Below are 21,225 nucleotides of genomic sequence, written 5' to 3'. Positions count from 1 at the left end.
AAAAGTAACTAAGACAAAAGGTAATACCAGGTATGCTAATTAACATTCTTAGATGTATTTATTTTTATGAGTGTAGAAGTATTGCCTGCACATTTGTCAGTGTACCATATGTGTGTAGTGCTCTCAGAGGCCAGAAGAGGGTGTCAGATCTCAGGAACTGTAGTTAGAGACTGTAAGCCACCATGTGGGTGCTGGGAACCAAACCCAGGTCCTCTGGAAGAGCAGCAAATGCTCTTAAGCACTGAGATATCTTTCTAGTCCCTGATTACGTTTTTAAATGATTTGTTCATTTTATGTGCAGGTTTTTTCTTGTATTTATGTCTGTGTGAGGTGTTGGATTCCCTGGAGCTGAAGTTACAGACAGTTGTGAGTACCAGGAATCGAACAGCCAGTGCTTTTATTATCCTCTGAGCCATCTCTCCAGCCCCAATTAGTTTTTTAAATAAAAGAAAACAAAGCAAGGCTGGTGATATGGCTCAGCTGGTGGAGCACTTGCCTAGCATGAAGGAAACTCAAGTCAGAACCCAGTACCACATGGTGGTGCACACCTGTGATCCCAGCACTCAGGAAGTAGAGGCAGGAGAATCAGTTCAGAGTCATTCTCAACTACATAAGGAATTTGAGGACGCTTTGACCTATGAGACTCGTGTCTCAAAAATAAGTAAAAATCTCTTAGCCACCTTCCTCCCTATAGCTTTCTCTCTGGGACAGAGTTAAGAAGCAGACTATGTTGGGTCATAATAGCTCTAATTTATGATCCCTGGCTTCTCCATGCTCCTTTTCATGTACATTATGGTGAACTAAATCTCAAGACATCAAACTTCCTGTCAATGCCCAGAGTTATAAAATCAGGTCTTGTCCTTGTTCTGAGGATTGCTCTAAGACTTCTCAGTCTTAGCCTGGCAATGAAGGCTGCTCTCCGAAGAGGCTCCTCTGCACCCACACAGGCCAACCCTCTCTTCTCCCTCTCCCTCCCACCCCATCTCTCACTCTTAAACATTTTTTTTAATTTATGTTACGTGATGTCTATGAGTATTTTGCCTGAATGTTTATTTATGCATCACATTTTTACCTGATGCCAGCAGAGGTCAGAAAAAGGCAACAGATGCCCTAGAACTGAAGAACAGATGGTTCTGAGCCCCCATGGGGTGAACATGGAACCCTGGCCTTTTCACAAGAAAAGCAAGTGCTTTTTAACCGCTGGGCCATCCCTCCAGCTTCTTGCTCTCACTCGTAATGAAGCTCCTCTTCAGGTTCCAGTTATTTGGGGTGAGGGTTGAGACTGAGGCTCACTATGTAGCCTTAGCTGACCTCTGTGGGCCTGGCTAGCCCTGAACTCAGAGCTCCACCTGTTTTTTGCTTCCACGTTCTAGGATTAAAGGCATGCATGGCTAAGCCCAGGGCTCCTCTCCAGGCTTTAAAGAGAAACCTCTCCTTCCCTTTATGGCCCCATCGTGTTTAGATCTCCATATACTGTACTGTTTTATCTAACGCTTTCCCTCCACTGTGAGGCCCCATCACACCTTGAACTCTTTTCACTATGTAATAAACCTCATGCCTGAAAGGGGTTTGTGTCAGCTTTCCCTTGAGAAGTGACCTCTATGGCCTTTCAATCACCTTTTTAAAACAAAAACAGATCATTTTTCAACACCCTTATTCTTTCATTTTAAAAATTACATTGATGTTTAAGCTACATTACACACTACAGTCTGTATAAGCCAGTTCCTTCTATCGTGTGAGCCCCAGGGATTCGAACTCAGATAGTCAGGCTTGGTAGCAAGCACTTTTACCTGCTGAGTCACCTCACTGCCTGCATGCAGTGCCTTATTCTTCCTGTGAACATGATTCTTTCTATTTTGAATAAACTCCAACCCTGTTCATACTGACTCATCCTGAAACACTTTTCTGGAGTGGCATCAAGGATTCAGCCTTTCTTGAGTGAAAGTCAAAGATTAAGGAACCTCCTTAGGTTGTTGACCTCAGTTCTGGGTTGAGACTCTTGCTGACAAGATTGGGGCTAGCTCTGACCAGCACTATAGCCTTGAGGACATTAGGGAAGCCTTGTCAAGTCTTTTTCTGTGTCATTGATATCTTTCTGTGGCTAATGAAGCTTTTAGACTTCACTTTCAAAGCCCTGCCTCCCTCTCTATTTGAATACACCCTCCACCAGTGCCTAACCCCTCACTCCCATGCAACAAGACCCGGTGGACTTCAGATGACCTCACCTCCAATTCTGTGACACCCCCAACTCTGGCTGCTGAGCCCCATTGGCTGTCTTGATAACTCTGAGGAAGAACTCTCCTTAGTGAGTCTTTCTATCTCTCCTCACCCTCATCACCCTGAGAAGAACTGAGTCCCTCACCCTCATCACCCTGAGAAGAACTGAGTCCCTCACCCTCATCACCCTGAGAAGAACTGGGTCCCTCACCCTCATCACCCTGAGAAGAACTGGGATCCTCACCCTCATCACCCTGAGAAGAACTGGGTTCCTCACCCTCATCACCCTGAGAAGAACTGGGTCTCTCCAATCTTTCTCACTTTTGGGGGTTTTGATACAGTGTCTGAGCGGAGACCAGGAATTTGCATTTATTTGTTTGGTTGGTTTGTTTTCCCTGTTTTGTGTTTTTCAAGGCAGGGCTATTCTGTATAGCCCTGGCTGTCCTGGAACTCATTCTGTAGACCAGGCTAGCCTCAGACTTAGAGAGCTGCCTACCTTGAGCTCCTGAATGCTAGAGTTAAAGGCACAAAGGCATGCACCATCACTTCTAGATTTTTTTCTTTGTTTCTTTCTCTCTTTCTTTTCCATCCTTCTTTCTTTCTTTCTTCCTTTCTTTCTTTTTTTTTTGAAACAGAGTCTCACCATATAACCCTGGCTGTCCTTGAACTCACTATGTAGACCAGGTTGGCTGGCTTCAAAGAATAGAGGACAACCAATATATGAATGTGAACTTCCTGGGGCTTGGGGGTTTTTAGTTTTCCAGAGAAGATTTCTATATGTACATAGGGCTGTGCTGAAACTCACTCACTCTGTAGACCAGGCTGGCCTAGAACTTAGAGATTTGCTTGTCTCTGCCTCCCAACTGCTGGGATTAAAGACACATGTGTGATCACCACCTGTTTGAGTGTGAACTTCTTAGAGAGTCACACCGTATGTCCTCATAGTGACTATATGTAGTTTTTTTTTTTGTTTTTTGTTTTTTGTTTTTTATTTTTTAAAAAAACTTTTGGTATTTTAATGCTTAACAGGTGTTCTATTGAACACCCAATCCCATCTCTTTCTTTTTTTGTTTTATTTGTTTGATTGGTTGGTTGGTTGTTTTTGGTTTTTCCTTTCTTTCTTTCTTTCTTTCTTTCTTTCTTTCTTTCTTTCTTTCTTTCTTTCTTTCTTTTTTGAGACAAGGTCTCATGTAGCCCAGGCTGAACTAAAATTCACTAACTAGCTAAGGATAGCCTTGACTTTCTGCTCTTCCTGCCTGGAATTACAGGAATTACAGGTATGTGCTGCCCTGCCCACCTTTATGTGGTGCTGAAGATCAAACTCGGGACTTTCGTGTCTGTGAGCTTATGAAGCAGCTGCAGGGGTAGCCGGGATAGAATAGTGATCTGATAAGATAAAACCTTGCTTCTTCAAGATTGCACAAGAGAGTTAAGACAGATCTGCTCTAGATGAGGTGTCTGGTGAGATTCCTAGAAAATCTCAGGTTTAGGGCCAGAGAAGAAGAAAGGTATATACTGAGACCTTCAGGTCAATCAGTTACTAACCTTTTTAATTTGGAACATTTTCCTTGCCAAAAAAAAAATATATATATATACTGTTGGTGACTTTTACAGCAACGTTGTCAGGTGCGTTGGAGTCCTTAGTTCTTGGCTGGCAAGAGCGTCAACCAGGTGACAGAGTAAGGGACACTTCTTCCTTCCTGTCTCCCTGTAGTTTCCTTTATCCTTTTTTTTTTTAAGGATGGAATTTTCTAATTATAATCTTTTGTTCACAGATATTTTATCTGCTTGTGTATATATGTGTGCACCATGTGTGTGTAGTGTCCACAGGGGACAGAAGAAGGTGTGGAAACCCCTGGAAGAGAGCTCCAGATGGTTGTGAGCCACTGTGTGGGTTCTGGGAACTAAGCTTGGGTCCTTTGGAAGACCAGGCAATGATCTTAACAACTGAGTCATCTCTCCAGCCTGTCTCCCCCATTTTTCTATTCTATCTTAGCCTCAATACCTTAAGAAGAACTGGTTCTTTCCAATCATCCTCACTATATTGAGTTCTGACATACTGTGTTTAGGTTGGAAACAAGAATTTTCATTTCTTTTTCTGTTTTGTTTTTCTTTTCTTTCTTCTTTTTTTGTTTTTTTTTTGATTTGTTTTGTTTTGTTTTTTGTTTTTTTGTTTTTTGAGACAGGGTTTCTCTGTGTAGCCCTGGCTGTCCTGGAACTCACTCTGTAGACCAGGCTGACCTCGAACTCAGAAATCCGACTGCCTCTGCCTCCCAAGTGCTGGGATTAAAGGCATGTGCCACCACTGCCCAGCCTTTTCTTTCTTCTTTGTCTTCTTCTAATTCTTTTTCAGTAAGGGTTTCCTTCTCCAGCTCTCTTTTTTCTTTTTAAAAATATGTACGTATGTGCATGCATGCATGTGTGTATGAGAAATTATGTGTGTGTCTATGTGTATGTGTCTCTGTATGTGTCTTTGTGTGTGTGTCTCTGTATGTGTGCATGTGTGTGTATACTTGTGTGTTTGTGTATATGAGTCTGTGTGTGTCTGTGTGTTTCTGTGTCTCTTTGTGTGTGCATGTGCATGTGTGTGTGTGTCTGTGTGTGTCTGTGTATGTGAGTCTGTGTCTGTGTGCATGTGTGGGTGTGTGTCTGTGTATGTGAGTCTGTGTGTGTGTGTGTGTGTGTGTCTGTGTATGTGAGTCTCTGTGTGTGTGTGTGTCTGTGTATGTGAGTCTGTGTGTGTGTTTGTGTGTGTGTGTGTGTTATCAGACACATACAGGTGTGTGGCAGCCAGGGGTCAGTGTCAATGTCTCCCTCTACCCCTTTCTTGTTTTATGTCCTAATTAGGGTCACTATTTCTGTGATGAAACAAAGCAACACGGGGAAGATAGGGTTTGGTGTACACTTCCACATCACTGTTCATCATAGAAGGAAATCTGAGCAGGAACTCAAACAGGACAGAAACCTGGAGGCAGGAGCTGATGCAGAGGCCATGGAAGGGAACTGCTTACTGGCTTGCTCCCCATGGCTTGCTCAGCCTTCTTTCTTACAGAACCCAGAACCGCCAGCCTAGGGATGACACCACCCACAGAGGACTGGGCCCCCTCTCATCAGTCACTAATTAAGAAAATGTCCTGCTCTTTTTCGTGACGCTTCCTAGGCGGTCGGCTGTGTCAAGATGAAGCTGAATATCTCCTTCCCCACCACTGGCTGTCAGAAACTCATTGAAGTCGATGACGAACGCAAGCTGCGCACCTTCTATGAGAAGTGCATGGCCACAGAAGTAGCTGCTGATGCCCTTGGTGAAGAGTGGAAGGGTTATGTGGTCCGGATCAGCGGTGGGAATGACAAGCAAGGCTTTCCCATGAAGCAAGACATTTTGACCCATGGCAGAGTGTGCCTGCTGTTGAGTAAGGGCCATTCTTGTTATAGACCAAGGAGAACTGGAGAGAGGAAGCGCAAGTCTGTTCCCGGCTGCATTGTGGACGCCAATCTGAGTGTTTTCAACTTGGTTATTGTGAAGAAAGGAGAGAAGGATATTCCTAGACTGACAGATACCACTGTGCCTCGTCGGTTGGGACCTAAAAGAGCTAGTAGAATCTGAAAGCTTTTTAATCTCTCCAAAGAAGATGATGTCCGCCAGTATGTTGTCAGAAAGCCCTTAGACAAAGAAGGTAAGAAGCCCAGGACCAAAGCACCCAAGATCCAGCGTCTTGTTACTCCATGTGTCCTGCAACACAAACGCCAGCGTATTGCTCTGAAGAAACAACGCACTAAGAAAAACAAGGAGGAGGCTGCAGAGTACGCTAAACTTTTGGCCAAGAGAATGAAGGAAGCCAAAGAAAAGCTCCAAGAACAGATTGCCAAGAGATGTAGGCTGTCCTCACTGAGAGCTTCTACTTCTAAGTCTGAGTCCAGTCAAAAATAAGTCTTTAAGAGTAACAAATAAATAATCAGACCTTGACTCTTTCATTGGCTTTTATTAATAGTATAACTAGATAAGTGAAAGAAATGAGTCATAGGAAAAGGAATACATATATAGGACAGAATAGGGGAAAGTGATTCTTTTCAAATTACATGTATCTAGCCTCTACCCCAAGGTACATTTGGAGACCATTAAAAAGTAGGATGGCAGCCAGGCAGTGGTGGTGCATGCCTTTAATCCCAGCACTTGGGAGGCAGAGGCAGGCAGATTTCTGAGTTCGAGGCCAGCCTGGTCTACAGAGTGAGTTCCAGGACAGCCAGGACTACACAGAGAAACCCTGTCTTGAAAAATCAAAAAAAAAAAAAAATCTGTTCCAGAAGGTATCCCCCATGCACTCCCACCCTCCCTGCCCTATAATGTACCATCATTTCTACAGTGGCAGTGGCCTATTTGGTTGCATTCTTGGTGAATAGTAGTGGTAGGGACTAAATCTAGGCCTCAATCATGGTCTTCCTGGTCACTGCCAAAGATTATTGTATACACCTGCTTAGGCGCAGGAAGTTTGGGTTGTGTATCACAAGTTAGAACCTGTGTAGCAAAGGTTATTTTCTCCATCTTGTTTTTGTTACCCATGACTATATTGTTGATCATAGGTGTTCTGCAAACAGTAAAATGGGAGATACTCTTAAAAAAAAAATGTCCTACTACAGCCTGATCTTACGGAGGCATTTTCTCAGTCGAGGTTCCTTCCTTTCAGATCACTGGGGCTTGTATCTCCTTGGCATTAAACTAGTCAGCACAGTTTATTTATTTTTAAACACTCTCTCACTATGTTGCCTTGGCTGGCCCGGAGCTTACTATGTAGACCAGGCTGGCCTCAAACTCACTTCTGAGTTCTGGGATTAAGGTGGGTACAAAACCCAGCGCTCCATATTACTTTTTTTTTTTTTATAGTGTCTCTCTCTGAACCTGGAGCTCAGATTCCACTGAGCTGGCCAGTGAGCTCCAGGACTCTCTTGTCTCTGCCTCCTCGGAACTAGAGCTGTATGTGTGAACTACTACACCCAGATTCTTATATGAAATCTGGGAACCCACACTGGGGTCCTCACACTTGTGTGGCAAGCACCGCTGTGACAGAGTCTTTCAAAAATTGGATTTCCTGAACAGTCCCAACCTCCTAAAAGTACTCACGTGGTTATTCTTGGGTTCTTTCTCAGCCTTCTCCACTTCCACTCCGACCACTTCCACACTGAGCCTACGATCATCTCCTAAGTTCACTCAGCCAGATCTTCTCTCCAAGCTTTGTTATATAAAATGCAGAATCAAGGCTGAGTGTAGCTCAGCTGTGGGCTTGCCTGCGTGAGGCTCTGTATCCAATCCCAGCACTAGATAAATAGCTATAAATAAAACACAAGCACATATTTAAAAAGCAGAAGAGGCATCAGCTATAATTTGCTGCCTAGGTATAAAACACTGCTGGCCGTTGAGTGTGGCTAAGAAGAGAACTGAGGGAAAGAGGCCATTAGACAAGTTATCCACAAGGCATCTAACTCTAGTGAAGGAACTCTCCAGGACTTCCTTGGATGCACTAGTCAATCAGGAGCCTTTGCCCGAGGAAGGGTGGTGGAGACTTCATCTCCTGTCCCAAGGACTTCCCTTCTGATGATGCTTTGCTGACTTCAGCAATAGCCCTGGTATCCATGAAGCATGTTACAAAGCATGCTGGGGAGGCATCTGTGGGAAAAGGTTCTGACTAACTCAAAGTCTAACCACCTCACATCAGGACCGAGCTTAAGTCTTCTAGGCCCTGACAGAGCTCTTCCCACCTGGCAAGATTCTCCTCCCAGCTTGGGACCACAGTGAGATCGAAGACCCCTGAGGTGGTTTCTTGGCAATAACAGTCACAGCCAGACATGGTGGCATATGTCTGTAAACCCAGCAATGGGGAGACTAAGGTAGGAGGACTACCGTGAGTTCAAAGCTAGCCAGGTCTACACGGTGAGTTACAGCTCTACCTGAAATAAAACAGAAACCAGAGGTCCCCAAACTCTCATCTATAAGTTATTCCGCTGGTCACTCATGTCCCCTGCCACTGGCCACCACCCTTAACTCTCTTCGGTGAGAGGTGGTCACAAAAGCAATATTCATTTTTGGGTGGTGGGGGAAGTAGAGGATTAGGGTTCCACCTGGTACAGGGGACTCTGGAGCTAGAGCCTGGGGCATCTCTCAGGTGAAAGGTGGCTTGTCAACACAGAGACCTCACTTTAGAAAATGGGCAATCTGCTGGGCAGAGGAGGCAGATGCCTTTAATCCCAGTACTTGGGAAGCAGAGGAAGAGGCAGGTGGATCTCCATGAGTTCCAGGCCAGCCAAGGCTACCCAGAAACCTTGTCTCAAAAAGTAAAAAACAAAAAAGGAAGTGGGCAATTTTGAGATTAGGACCCTAAATCTCACCACCCAGTGACAGCCTGAGTCCTATCCATTCCTGGCATGGTCACCTTTCACCTGATTCTCTGTGAATCCACCTGACCTGCCACCAGCTTTGTACTGTGCTTTCCTAGCAAGCCCTGAGTGGCCTGAGAGGATTCTTCTTGAAGATGTCTGGGCGTAGAAGTGCACACCCTTGTAATCTTAGCACCTGGGAGACTGAGGCAGAAAGAACATGCATGTTCAAGGTCAGCCTGGGCTACAAATCCAGACTTGTCACAAGACAAACAAATGAGTTGGAGGAAAATAGAGGAAGCTAAAAGAGTTGTTGAAGCCGAGTCCTGGATTCAGGGTTGGCTCTCGACATTATTTGAGTTGCTTTTTGTTGTTGTTGTTTTGTTTAAGTTTTTTTTTTAACTTTTAAAAAAGAGTAGCTGGAATAAAATAAACCTCTTAGACAGGAAAGAATGGAACTTCACCAACCCATTTTCTCTCTCCTCTTCTCTTCTCTTCTGTTCTTATCTCTCTTCTCTCCTCTCCTTTCCCCCTCCCTCTCTTCTTCCATCCTTTCTCTTTCTCTCTTTCTCTCTTTCTCTTTCTTTCTTTCCTTCTTCCTTTTTTCTTTCTTCCTTTCTTTCTTTCAATACGAGATCTCATGCTCATGTAGCCCAGGCTGGCCTTAAACTCCACGTGTAGTTGAGGATGACTTGTTTTTTTTTCCGCCTCCTATCTCTACTTCTAGGTGCTGAGAATCACAGGCATGTATCAAAAACCATACTAGGTTTTTGCAGTTCTAAGGATTAACCCAGGACTTTGTGCGTGCAAAGTGAGCAAAGAGAGCAAAGCAAGCACTCCACCAACTTAGCCACGCCCCAAGCCTGCTCTGAAGGGAGTTTTGACAAAATAAGTTTTACTTTAAGGTGCTAACAAGTATCACCTCTCTGCCATAAGACTCTATGTGCCTAACATACATCCAACTCTGTGTTAAGTCTGGGCCTTAACCCTTCACCCCTCATGCCTAGGAGAGAGCCCTGAAGGAGAAGCTCTTGTATTCCCTTTCCCCTGGAGTCTATGCTTGACTCCTTGTGTGCAGAGAGCCCAGACGTCTGCCACACTGGTGCTCTAAAGCGGCCACTGGGCCCTGTAGAGGGAGTGCAAGCTGGACAGGGCATCTGATTTCACTTCACTCTAGCATGTACCTGGTCTGGAGACAGGTATAGCCCTAGAAAAACACATATCAGGCCCACAGCTTGCAGCTTTGCCATCCATCAAAACTATGGGTTAGCTGGATGGTCACAGTGCACACATTTAATCCTAGAACCTGGGAGGCAGAGAAAGGTGGATCTCTGAGTTTGAGGCCAGCCTGGTCTACAGTGTAAGTTCTAGGACAGCTAGGGGTACACAAGGAAACCCTGTCTCCAAAAACATAAACAATAAAACCTGTAGAGGTTCCTTCCCCCCCCCCCCAAAAAAAAATCACTGCTACCTGGATCCACCTTAGATCTCCTAAAGAAACATCTCCAGACATTTTAAAAAGCCAAGGAATGGCTGGAGAAAAGGGTCAGCAGGTAAGACCATTTGATGTTCTTCCAGAAGATCTGGGTCCAGTTCTCAGTTCACGCGGCAGCTCACAACCATCTGTAATCTATTTTCAAGGGATTCTGATTCGCTCTTCTGGCCTCTTCAGACATGATGCACACACATGGTACACAGATATGCAAGCAGGCAAAACACCCATACATACATAAAAAAATTAAATTCAAGGTTTTTATTGGTAGTGGTGGTGGTGGTGGTTTGGTTTGGTTTTGAAACAAGGTCTCACTGCTTGACTGAAAGTCACTTATGTAGACCAAGCTGGCCCAGGTCACTATGGGGTGACCTGCCTGTCCCTGCCTCCAGAGTGCTGAGATTAGAGGTGTGCATCACCACACCTAGCAGATGTCCCACTCTAACAGTGGGTGGCCCCCTTCCCTGGGGTGGGATCCCAGGACTAGATAAAGTGAAGACAGTAACTGAGCGGGCTGAGTACACACATTGCTCTAGCTTTTGGCTGTGAATGCCATGTGACTAGTTGCTTCAAGACTCCAGAGCTGTGACTTTCCCCGCCATGATGGACTATGAGCTCAAGTTTTGAACCCAAATAAATTCTTTCTCCCCAAAGTTGCTTTTGTTGGGGTATTTTATCACAGCAATGGAAAAGTAACTGCGATAGTCCTGCTGTAGTTAATTGGATCATTGTCAGAGGCTATATCAATCACATCTATCATTTGGTTTTCTCAGTAGTTCTCAACCTGGGGCAATTTCATCCCTCAGGAACACTGAGCAACAATGCTTGTCTCAAAGAGAGGGACAGAAGATACTACTATCATCTGCTGCTTGAATTCAAGAAAGCTACTAACATTCTGTAATGTACAAGTCTGGCCTCTACAACAACACAAAATTATCCAATCTACACTGCAAAGAGAGCCCACTATCTTGAGTTACTGGGAAATATGTTGCAAGATGACTGTGCGTTGGAAAGTTCAACAGAAGGTCTCATTCTTAGTGTTATAAAAGTTCCCTGGGTTTTTTTGGTCAGTGATTATTCATAGCCATATTGTGTAAATGGTCACAATTCTTTGAAGCTTTTCCAGACAAAATATGATGTAGTCACATGCTTTAGGCTGAAGCACCACCAACATGTTGGAGCTTGAATCAGGACACATCCAATTCAAGGTGATATTCCAAATGAAATCATGGCCTTCCATGTATTGCAAGACATGTCTTTCCTCCATTAACCTTGGTTTGTAGACCCACCCTTAATAATCATCACCAGCTATACAAAAGTTCTCTCTAAAAATGTCACCAGAGCTCAGCACAGATTTGAGCTCCTTTTCTCATTAGGTTGGGCAGCCAGGTGACCCTTATCAACATGTTTCTTAGATGTTCCCCTTGCATCTAAATGTGGTCCTGAAGCTACATGATGTGACGGTCAATTCTCACTGTCAACGTGATGAATCTAAAACAGTCATAGTGGGGGGCTGAAGAGAAGGCTCCGGGGTTAAGAACACATAATATTCTTGCAGAGGACTGGGGTTGTAGGCTTATGTTTTTCAAAACCAACTTTAACAAGTATACTTAAACGTTTTAACCTTCCTTCTTGCCCACAGTAGTGGAAAGGAAAGGTTAACAGGGCAAAAGGGATGTGAACCTGTATATATATATATATATATATATGTGTGTGTGTGTGTGTGTGTGTGTGTGTGTGTGTATGTATGTATATGTATATATATATGTATGTATATATGTATATATATGTATGTATATATGTGTATATATATATGTGTGTGTGTATGTATGTATGCATATATGTATGTATATATATATGTATGTGTATATGTATATATTGCACAAACATATACACATATAAATGCACACACAGAGATATGTATAAATTTGTACATGTGCGTGCACGCACACACACACAAACACATATACCTTTGAGAGTTTGGAGGCTGGCGTGATGGCTCAGAGATTAATAGCACTGGCTGCTCTAAGTTTGGTTCCCAGCACCCATATGGCAGCTCATAACTGCCTATAATTTCAGGTCCATGGGATTTAATGTCCTCTTCTGTCTCTGCAGGCACCAGGTACACATCTGATAAATATAGATACAGGTATGTAAGCATTCATACATAATAAAATAAAATAAATCTTAAAAAACAAGAATTTGAATGGTGGCACTCTGAATGGCTGGACAATGCTGTTACTGAACAAAATTTCCAGTCTCAAAATTTCTCAGGTATGAGTACCTCTTTAAGAGTTATTGGTCAAGGACCTCAAAGGCCCTCAAAACGATGCAGGCTGTTGCCATTGCTCTTGGTTGCCCACTAGAATTAGATAGTAATTCCCTATTATAGAAGACACCACATGCTTTGGTTGGAAAACAGAGGTGGAACTAACCAGCAAGCTTTCTCCCTGCTGGCTAGGAGACAAAGGAAAAAACATAATAGTGTATGCCAGGCCAGAATGGGCTTCTAGGGTAACGTCAGCATGGCCAGTGCCCCAGGTCTGTATCACTTCCACTCCTTGGGGTGATAAGCCAGGCTGAAAAAGCATTTCTGGTATCACCCTTTATTTCTAGGATTGCTTCAGTAGGAACAAGTTGCTTTGGGATGACTGAGGTCAGCCAGTCAGGGTGTATTATTTATGAACTGGCTGGTGTTATGGGTGTTGTCTACCAAGGGCATTTGTGTTTCAGTTTAATTCCCTCTTAAGGTTAGAAACAATCTGACAATGGGGCCCTTGATAGGTGATCAAGACTAGGCAGAGCCATCACAGTGGCTCTCCTGTAATGGAATAGCCATAACTATACAACAGGGAGAGCGTCCAGAGGTTATTAATACACATAGACTTTTTTGGGTTTTTCTATATTAGGACTCTGCCACTGTTAGCCTCACACTCTAGAACCATGAGCCCAAAGTCTCCTTTCTTCCTAAAGTTACTTAGCCTCTAGCATTCTATTACAGCAACACAAAGGTAACTGATACTTTTTCTTCCTGCGTTAAAAATCAAGGTTAGGGTCTCAGTGTGTACTAGATAAGCACTCAAGTACTGAGCTATTCCAGAATACAGCCATATATGTGATTTCCTCCCGCCTATGTGTCAGGTAGTCATCTCTTTCTAGCTGCTTGATGCAGACTGATCTCCAGTTTGATCTTTTCGTCACCATCTGTGGAATTCTTCCTGCCAGGGCTACCATCAATCCAGTCGGTCTGCTCAATATGACTAGCCTTTCTCTACCCTACCATGCTCTCAGTAGATACCAGTTTGTGTCTGCACAGAATTTAATGTGGGAAAATCTCTTATAAGGGGGTTTGAGGGAGGGAGAAGATATTTTGGCCAGCCTGGGTTAGCAGTCCCTTCTATGTTGCCTTCCTGGACATCCTCATGGCACCTTTATTTTTTTTTAAAGCTCTTATAGCTTTATTTGTTTGTTTTTAGGGCATTGGAGTATGGGGTCTCCTGTAGCCTACACTGGTATGAAGCTAACATGTAACTTAGGCTGATCACCTGTCCTTCTCCCTTCACCTTCCAATAAGCCTGGCTCCCCAGGGCACTTTTAGAGCAGACCTGGCACTTCAGTGTTCATTACCTTACCCCACCCCAGTACCCAGACACGCATATGCTTCCAATCAGTATTTGCTGAATTATTAAACAAAAACCTTCAGAGTCAGAGAAGACAGAGAGAATGACTTCATTGGAGCAAGGTTTCCAAAAAGTATCAGGCAGGTCTGTGAGAAGAATGACCTGAGATTGATCCTCAAAACCCACATGGTGAAAGAGAAGAACTGACTCCAGATAGTTTTTCTCTAACCTTCAGATATATATCACGGCCTTCACATATACTATCTGTCTATCTGTCTATCTATCTATCTATCTATCTCTTAATTTATTATTTTATGTGTATAGATGATTTGTTTGCATGTGACTGCGGACCAAGTGTGTTCCGCACCCACAGGAACCAGAAGAAGGTATCAGATTCTCTGGCATTAAAACTGCAGATGGTTCTGAATCACCATGTGGATGCTGGGAACCCAACCCAGGTCCTCTGGTAGAGCAACAAGTGTTCTTAACACTGTGCCAGCCCTCCAAGCACCAGGTAATTTCATTTATTTGTTTGTTTCCATTGATTTATTGGAGAAAAGTATGTGTGTGCCCCGGTGAGCGTATGGAAGTCAGAGGACAGCTTGTTCTCTGGAGTCAGTTCTCTCCTTCAACCAGGTGGATCCCAAGGATGGAACTCAGGATATCAAGCTGGTCTGCAAGCACCTTCATTCTCTGAGCCATCTTTCCTCTCTAATAAATGTAATTTTAAAAAGTCAAAACAAAAGGAAACATTACCTACTCTGCTCTCCACCCCAGCTCTTGAAGCACTGAGCAACAGCTGGCAGGCCCCAGTGATTCTGAGGAGTGGTTGAGTAGTCTTCCGTTCGTAAGACTAAAGGACACCTTGAGGTCACTCCTGCCTAAGAGGGTTTCTCTAATGGTCCTTTTTTGTATGATAAAAGGTTCTGTCCCGTGAGATAAATGACCTTGTAAAGGCCTGGGAGCCGTCAGATGACAGATTCCACTCAACTCTTAACTGCTCTTGCCTTTATCTCCACTTCTGATTCATAATTCTGGTGTGGCTCCTCTCCAAGTGCCCGCGTTTCAACAGAATCACATGCTAAAATGAATTTACATTCACCTTACTACAGATCTCCATATCCCATTTGGACATTAATAAAAAATCGTGGGGTGGGGAACTAGATATTTGCATAATGCCTCAAATAATTGGGTTTTTTTGGGGGGGGGGTCTTGTGTAGCCCAGGCTGAGGGGGTCTTGTGTAGCCCAGGCTGACTTGAAACTGACTATGTGGCCAAGGATGGTCTTGAACTTCTGATCCTTCTGCCTCTGCCTCCTAAGTGCTGGGACTGGAGGCATATATAACTGTGCCTAGTTCATGCTGTGTTGGGGCTCTGTGCATGCCAGACAAACACTCTGCCGACTAAGCTACATTCCCCAGACATTTCTCACACAATTCTCCAACACTTGGAAGTCGTTCCATCACTCCCACTTTCTAGAGGGGCAAAGGAAGCCAAAAGAAGAGAAATTCCTTGCTGCGGTCATCCTGTACCAAAATGAGGCCCAAAATCTAGAACCCTTATTTCTAATCTTGATGCTTCCTCAGTGGTACTTTGCTTACCCAGGGTCTGCAGACCCATTTACCTGACTTATACAAAACTAAATAAGGCTTAATAACAGTGAATTCTGCTTCATCTGGCCTTGCTTCTACCCACCATACAATCTGAGGGAGGTAGGAGAGGAGAGGAGAGGACAGTAGGGGAGCTGCCACATGATCTGAGAAGGAAGGAATTTCCCACCAGAACAGCCCAGGTGCTATGTGAGACACCTATCTGCTAAACACTCCACCCAACTGCAAGAAGCCCCAGCACTAGAGGCTGTTTTCTTCCCAAAGCTCTGTCTCTCACTTTCTCCTCCTCAGCTATTTCCAGGGATGAGAAGAAAAGAGAAAAAAACGCTTTAATGTATGCCTTTCAAACCCATAACACAAACAAAGGAACCTAGAGGTTGTGAGTGGAAAGGCCCGCCCTGATAGTTGCCATGACAACACCTCCATTCCCTGCCCCAGCTGCTACGTGCTGCCTGACATGTGTACTCTGTCTACCAGGTCCCTGGAAGGCACTGCTGCCTCTCACTTGCCCAGTGTTCAGAAGTGAGAAGTTAATCCAGGGATTCAGACAATGATATCCAAAAGCAGTGTGGGACCTTACATCATCTGAGGCTGGAGGCTCCTGTCTGTGGACCCTCAGGGAGCGGCCTCTGCGTTCTCCTGCCACTTCAGGGCCAGGCTTAGTAAGAGCTTAGATACCCTTGCAAAAGTGACTCAATGCAGGAAGTTGTCTCCCAGGCTCCTAGAAGCTCTTCTTTGGGAGGAAGTGAAAGGAATGCCTTGGTGCCTGGGGTTGTTGGGGTTGGGGGGAGTGAGGATGGGTGTGGGGGATAAGGAGGGGGGCTGGGAGGCTGAGGGCTGGGAGATAGGAAGCGGGAGAGGGGAGGTGGCCTCTGTTCTTCAGGTGGTTTCTGAGAGCTCCTTCTTCATTTCTCCTACAACTGTTGTCCACTGCCTGCTGGGCCCCAAACTGTAAGCCATCGCATTGTTTAAAAAGTGTGATCTAGGTTAGAGACCTGGCTCCATCAAGCACTCACTGATTACCAAAGGACTGGAGTTTAGTTCCCAGCATCCATCAGGTGGCTCACAGGCATCTGTAAGTCCAGCTTCCAGGGGATCTGACACCTCTGCTCTCCATTGGCACCTACACTCACGTGCACTTACCCACACACAAGCATATACACACAGAATTCAAAATGATAATAGTCTGGTTGTGTTTTATTTTGAGACAGGGTTTCTCTATGTAGTCCTGGCTGTCCTGGAACTCACTATGTACTCCAGGCTGGCATCTAACTCAAAGAGATTCTCCTGCCTCTGCCTCCTGAATGCTTGGATTAAAGGTGTGTATCACCACACTCAGCCTAAAAATAAACTTTTAAAATGACAAAGGAAGAAAGGGGGGGGGGAAGAAGAAGGAGGAAGAGGAGGAGGAGGAGGAGGAGGAGGAGGAGGAAGAGGAGGAAGAGGAGGAAGAGGAAGGAATGAAGAAAGGAAGGAAGGAAGGAAGGAAGGAAGAAAGAAAGAAAGAAAGAAAGAAAGAAAGAAAGAAAGAAAGAAAGGAAAGAAAAGAAAGAAAGAAAGAGTGATCACTGGGCTGGAGAGCTGACTCAGAAGGTAAATGCATACATTGCTTTTGCAGAGGACTTTGGTTTGACTCTGAAAGCCATGTCAGGTGGTCCACAACAGACTGCTACTCCAGTTCCAGAGGGTCCAATGCCTTTGGCCTCCATGGTCACACATGCGCACACAGTTAAAATAAATGCTTTTTAAAAACTGTGATCTCTTGAATCATCCTCCTCCCAATACCTCACACCCCTCCCCTATACTCACACATGCATGAATGCATGCATGTTCATACAAGCATGCACACACATACTCAGCCATGCACACATGCATGCATGCATATTCTGAGAGAGACTCCTGTGGCACCAGCTGATCAAGAGTGGAATTGCCAACCTCGCTGAAAGTGGCAGGAAAGGGAAGGGCTACGTGCAATCTGGCCTTCACATCCTGGAGCACAGTTTTAAACCCCCATCCTTATGCCTGTGGATGTATAGCTCAGAGACAGAGCACCTGCTGAGAGAGCACGCGCAAGGCCCTTAGCCTGATCCCAGCAGAGAGAGGAAAAATATAAACCCCAATAGCTTCCTCTCCTTCCTCTGTCTGGACCTGACAAATGTTTCTTGGGAATGAGCAGACAAATAAACTGGTAATGCCTGAGAGCACGCATCAATACTGAGGGAGACCCAGGTTTTGCTTGTTTTTGTATTGCAGGGGCAACTGAGTGGTTTGCGGATTCTTCCTTGGGGATGAAGAGATGGCTCTTGGGTTAAAAGCATTGAAAGGGGCAAGTGTTGCATGTCTAGCATCCATGTCTGGTAGCTCACCACTGCTGATGACTGTAGTTGCAGGGGAATCCAGTACCTCAGGCTTTCCTGGGCACCTGTGTTCCTGTGCTCATGTATGTGTGTGTGTGTGTGTCTGTGTGTTTGTGTCTGTGTGTGTGCCCATGTATGCACACACACGTGCACATAAACACACACACACACACTTAAAAATAGTAAAAATTAAAATATCAAAAAATAACAAAATCAAAGAACTACTTTTAGAGCTTCTCCCTGGAAAATGCAGAGCAGTGAACCTACAGTAGGGTATGTATGGTTTCCTCCTCATGGGCATTGGGGGCTGGGGTGTCAGGAAGGAATCCTGGACCATTAGAGATACAGTCTGGCAGCCCAACCCATAACTGCTTAGCTGGGAACATTGTCTACCGTCTAATCTTACCAGCTCGCTGGTCTCTGCCCTTTGTCACTGTCTCTTGGTTCTCCTCTCAGTGCCCCTCCTCTTTGCTAAAACCCTCTCAGAGGGACAGCTATGGTGTGGTGGGAGAGGGCAGTCCCGGTGGGCTCTCATTTCGTAGCTTCACTCATCAGATGCTTGACTCTTAATCACTGTCCTCGGGCCCCTGAACCATCACCTCCTCCTTCACTCCTACAGATTCTTCATCTAATAATTTCGGAGGAAGCAGAAGCCTTGAGGCAGACACTCCAGTGACCCGTCCAGACTTCCTCTCTCTCCAGACACATCCTCTTAGAAGCCTCAACAGCTGAAAGGAAGGAGGCCTGTCTGTCTGCCAATGTCTCACTTCCGGGTCCTATTTCACTCCTTCCTTTTCCCCAGAGAACTGGTTACAGCAACTTTGTCTTTCAGCTATTTTGTTGCTGTCGTTGTTTAATCTCTAATCACAAAAAGGGACATTCCCAGCCGGACAGCAATAACAAGCCTCTAACCACCAAAGAGATGCCACTTCCCTAATGAAGCTTTTGTTTTGTGTTTTGTTTTGTTTTGTTTTGTTTTGGTTTGGTTTGGTTTGGTTTTTCGAGACAGGGTTTCTCTGTGTAGCCCTGGCTGTCCTGGAACTCACTCTGTAGACCAGGCTGGCCTCGAACTCAGAAATCTGCCTGCCTCTGCCTCCCAAGTGCTGGGATTAAAGGCGTGCGCCACCACTGCCTGGCTAATGAAGCTTTACTAAAAGAAAGAATTCTCTAAAAAAAGGCTAGTCATTGGCTTTAAGAACTAAGAAAACACACACACACAAAGTCGTCTTTATATACTGGCACACTTCCCCACACACACATTTGTTTCACTAGCATATTCAAACCAACACAGATATTATGGACTATTTTATAACCATTACAAATCATGCTTTAAAAGACTTTGACGCTGGGTATGGTAGAGCATATCTGTGATTCCAGCACTAAGGAGACAGAATCTGCAGGAGGATCTGAAGTTCTAGATCATGCTGAGCTGTAGAGAAAACTGGAGTTTGAGACCAGCTTATGCAGTGTGAGACACTGTCTCATAGACAGCAACAATGAAGCATGAGATAGCTTAGCAGTTAGAGTGTGCACTGTCGTATAGGCCCAGAGTTCAGTTCCCAGCACTCCTGTTGGAAGCTCACCACTGCCTTTGACTCCAGGGGCTCTAACATTCTCTTCTGGACTCCTCAAGCACCTGCATTCACAGGTACAAATGTGCACACACATAATTAAAAACAGAAAATAGGGCCAGCATGGTGACATGGGCCCATGGTGACATGGTGATAGGGGCTGGTGACATGGTTCAGTCGTTAAAAGCACTTGCTGCTCTTGTACAGGACCGAGGTTCAGTTCCCAGTGTCTACACTTGGCAGCTCACAACAATCTATAACTCCAGCTCCAGGGGATCCAATTCCCACTCCTGGCCTCCTTGGGTACTGTACACATGAAGCATACCTACACATAAACATAAAATTTTAAGACAAAACTAAACTAAAAAAATAAAAACCCTAAAACATCAAATAACTTTTGTTTAAGTAAAAAAGTAGTATAAAATTAAGCCATCAGAGAAATATATTCAAATATTAAACAAATAGTGTAAAGGAATACACTAAACTGTTAGCCTGGTTGTATTTATTCTGTCTGGAGAAGTTTGTTTCTTGTTTGTTTTGTTTTGTTTTTTTTCTTTAATTTATCTATTTTAGTGTCTGGCAAGATGGGTCAGAGGCACTCTTGCAAGGCACCTAGGTGTGGATTCCAGCACCCGTATGGTGACTCATAACCATCTCTAACTCCAGTTAGAGGGATCTTTTTGAGTTCTAGCCTAGGGTAGCAAAGAGATCATAATGCACTTCCTGGAAGATACTTTCTGTTTTTAATTATGTGTATGTGAGTGTGTATCTGCAGGGATCTGATGGATGGATGCCCTTTCCTGGTCTCTGAGGACAGGACACCAGCTCAGTACATGGTGTACATACATTCATTCAGCCAAACACATGAAATAAAAATAAATGAATCTTTTTTAAAAAGTTTCTTTTTTTAACGTATATTTAAGAGTGCCTCCCATGTGTGATGTACATCATGTGTGTGCCTGGTGCCCATGGAGACCGGGGAAAGGGTGAGCCACCTGATCTGGGTGCTGGTAACTGAATCTGGGTCCTGGGTAAGAGCAGCAAGCACTGTTAAGCCTTGAGCATCTCTCCAGCGTCACAGTCACTCTTCCCAAATCATTTCTGTGTTTCTCAGGTTGCCTATGATGAGCTGTATCTTTTATGCTCAGGATGAAGGAAGTGGGGCTTTGAAAAAGCCAAGCAAGGCCTTTGCTCTGGACTCTGTCCTGCCCAGCATGGCCCCATAGGTTATGTGAAAAACTCAATGTCTATATCATCTACGTCATAGGCAGCTTTCTGAGGTAGTGGTGGATAGATGGCCCAGTGTAAAGGCTGTGCCTCCCAGACACCTGGAAGGTATTCTCTGGGCATCTCTGGGCCAGGTTCCACCCTTACATTCAGCCTACATTCTGGTACATCTTTATCAGCCGGGTTATGAAAGTCCTGTGGAAAAGCATGCAAAGGCCTCCGTTCGTTCAGTCAACAACTACTGATTATTGTGCCCCAGGCCTTGCCACATTTTCCTAATGAATGAGTCTGGAAACAATATCAAGGACAGACAAAGGTCAGGGTGAGATACTTTAAATCTCCGGCTGAACGGATGCTGGTGATTGCCCCTGAGACAAAGGCCTTGAACGTTCAGTTTTACTGTTAGTTAAAACAGTAAACTCTAGATGCTTGTCTGGGACTTGAAGCCAAACCAGTGGTGGAATTTTGAACAAGTTGTGTACTTCTCACTTTGGATACCCACACTTGATTTCAATTTCTTCTTCCCAGGGCTCCCTAATGTCTCAAAAGTTCCCAACGGGAAACCTGTGTCAACAGGAACCTTCCAGTAAGTGGATTATTATCTTTGCTGCCCTAGGCTAGCACTAAAAAAGATAATTATAGGGAAAGGTCAAGGGGACTCTGGACCTAGAAAACCTTCCTAGAAACGATTTCTGTCAAACTAAACTCTTTCACCGTGTAAACTTCCACAGGGCAGCCTGGAGCACACTCTTAGCTGCATCGAAA

The 21,225-nt window shown here is 44.6% G+C and overlaps 1 pseudogene; it reads left to right on the top strand.

Annotated features, from left to right (window-relative positions):
- The first annotated feature begins 5,373 nt into the window (after positions 1–5,373).
- On the top strand, positions 5,374–6,181 carry LOC114616918 (annotated as a pseudogene).
- Positions 6,182–21,225: the final 15,044 nt, after the last annotated feature.

Source organism: Grammomys surdaster, unplaced genomic scaffold, assembly GCF_004785775.1.
Source record: "Grammomys surdaster isolate TR1022 unplaced genomic scaffold, NIH_TR_1.0 133, whole genome shotgun sequence".
NCBI classification, from domain to species: domain Eukaryota; kingdom Metazoa; phylum Chordata; class Mammalia; order Rodentia; family Muridae; genus Grammomys; species Grammomys surdaster.
The sequence above is the reverse complement of the archived record's forward strand: the minus strand, read 5'-3'. Positions and strand labels throughout refer to the sequence as shown.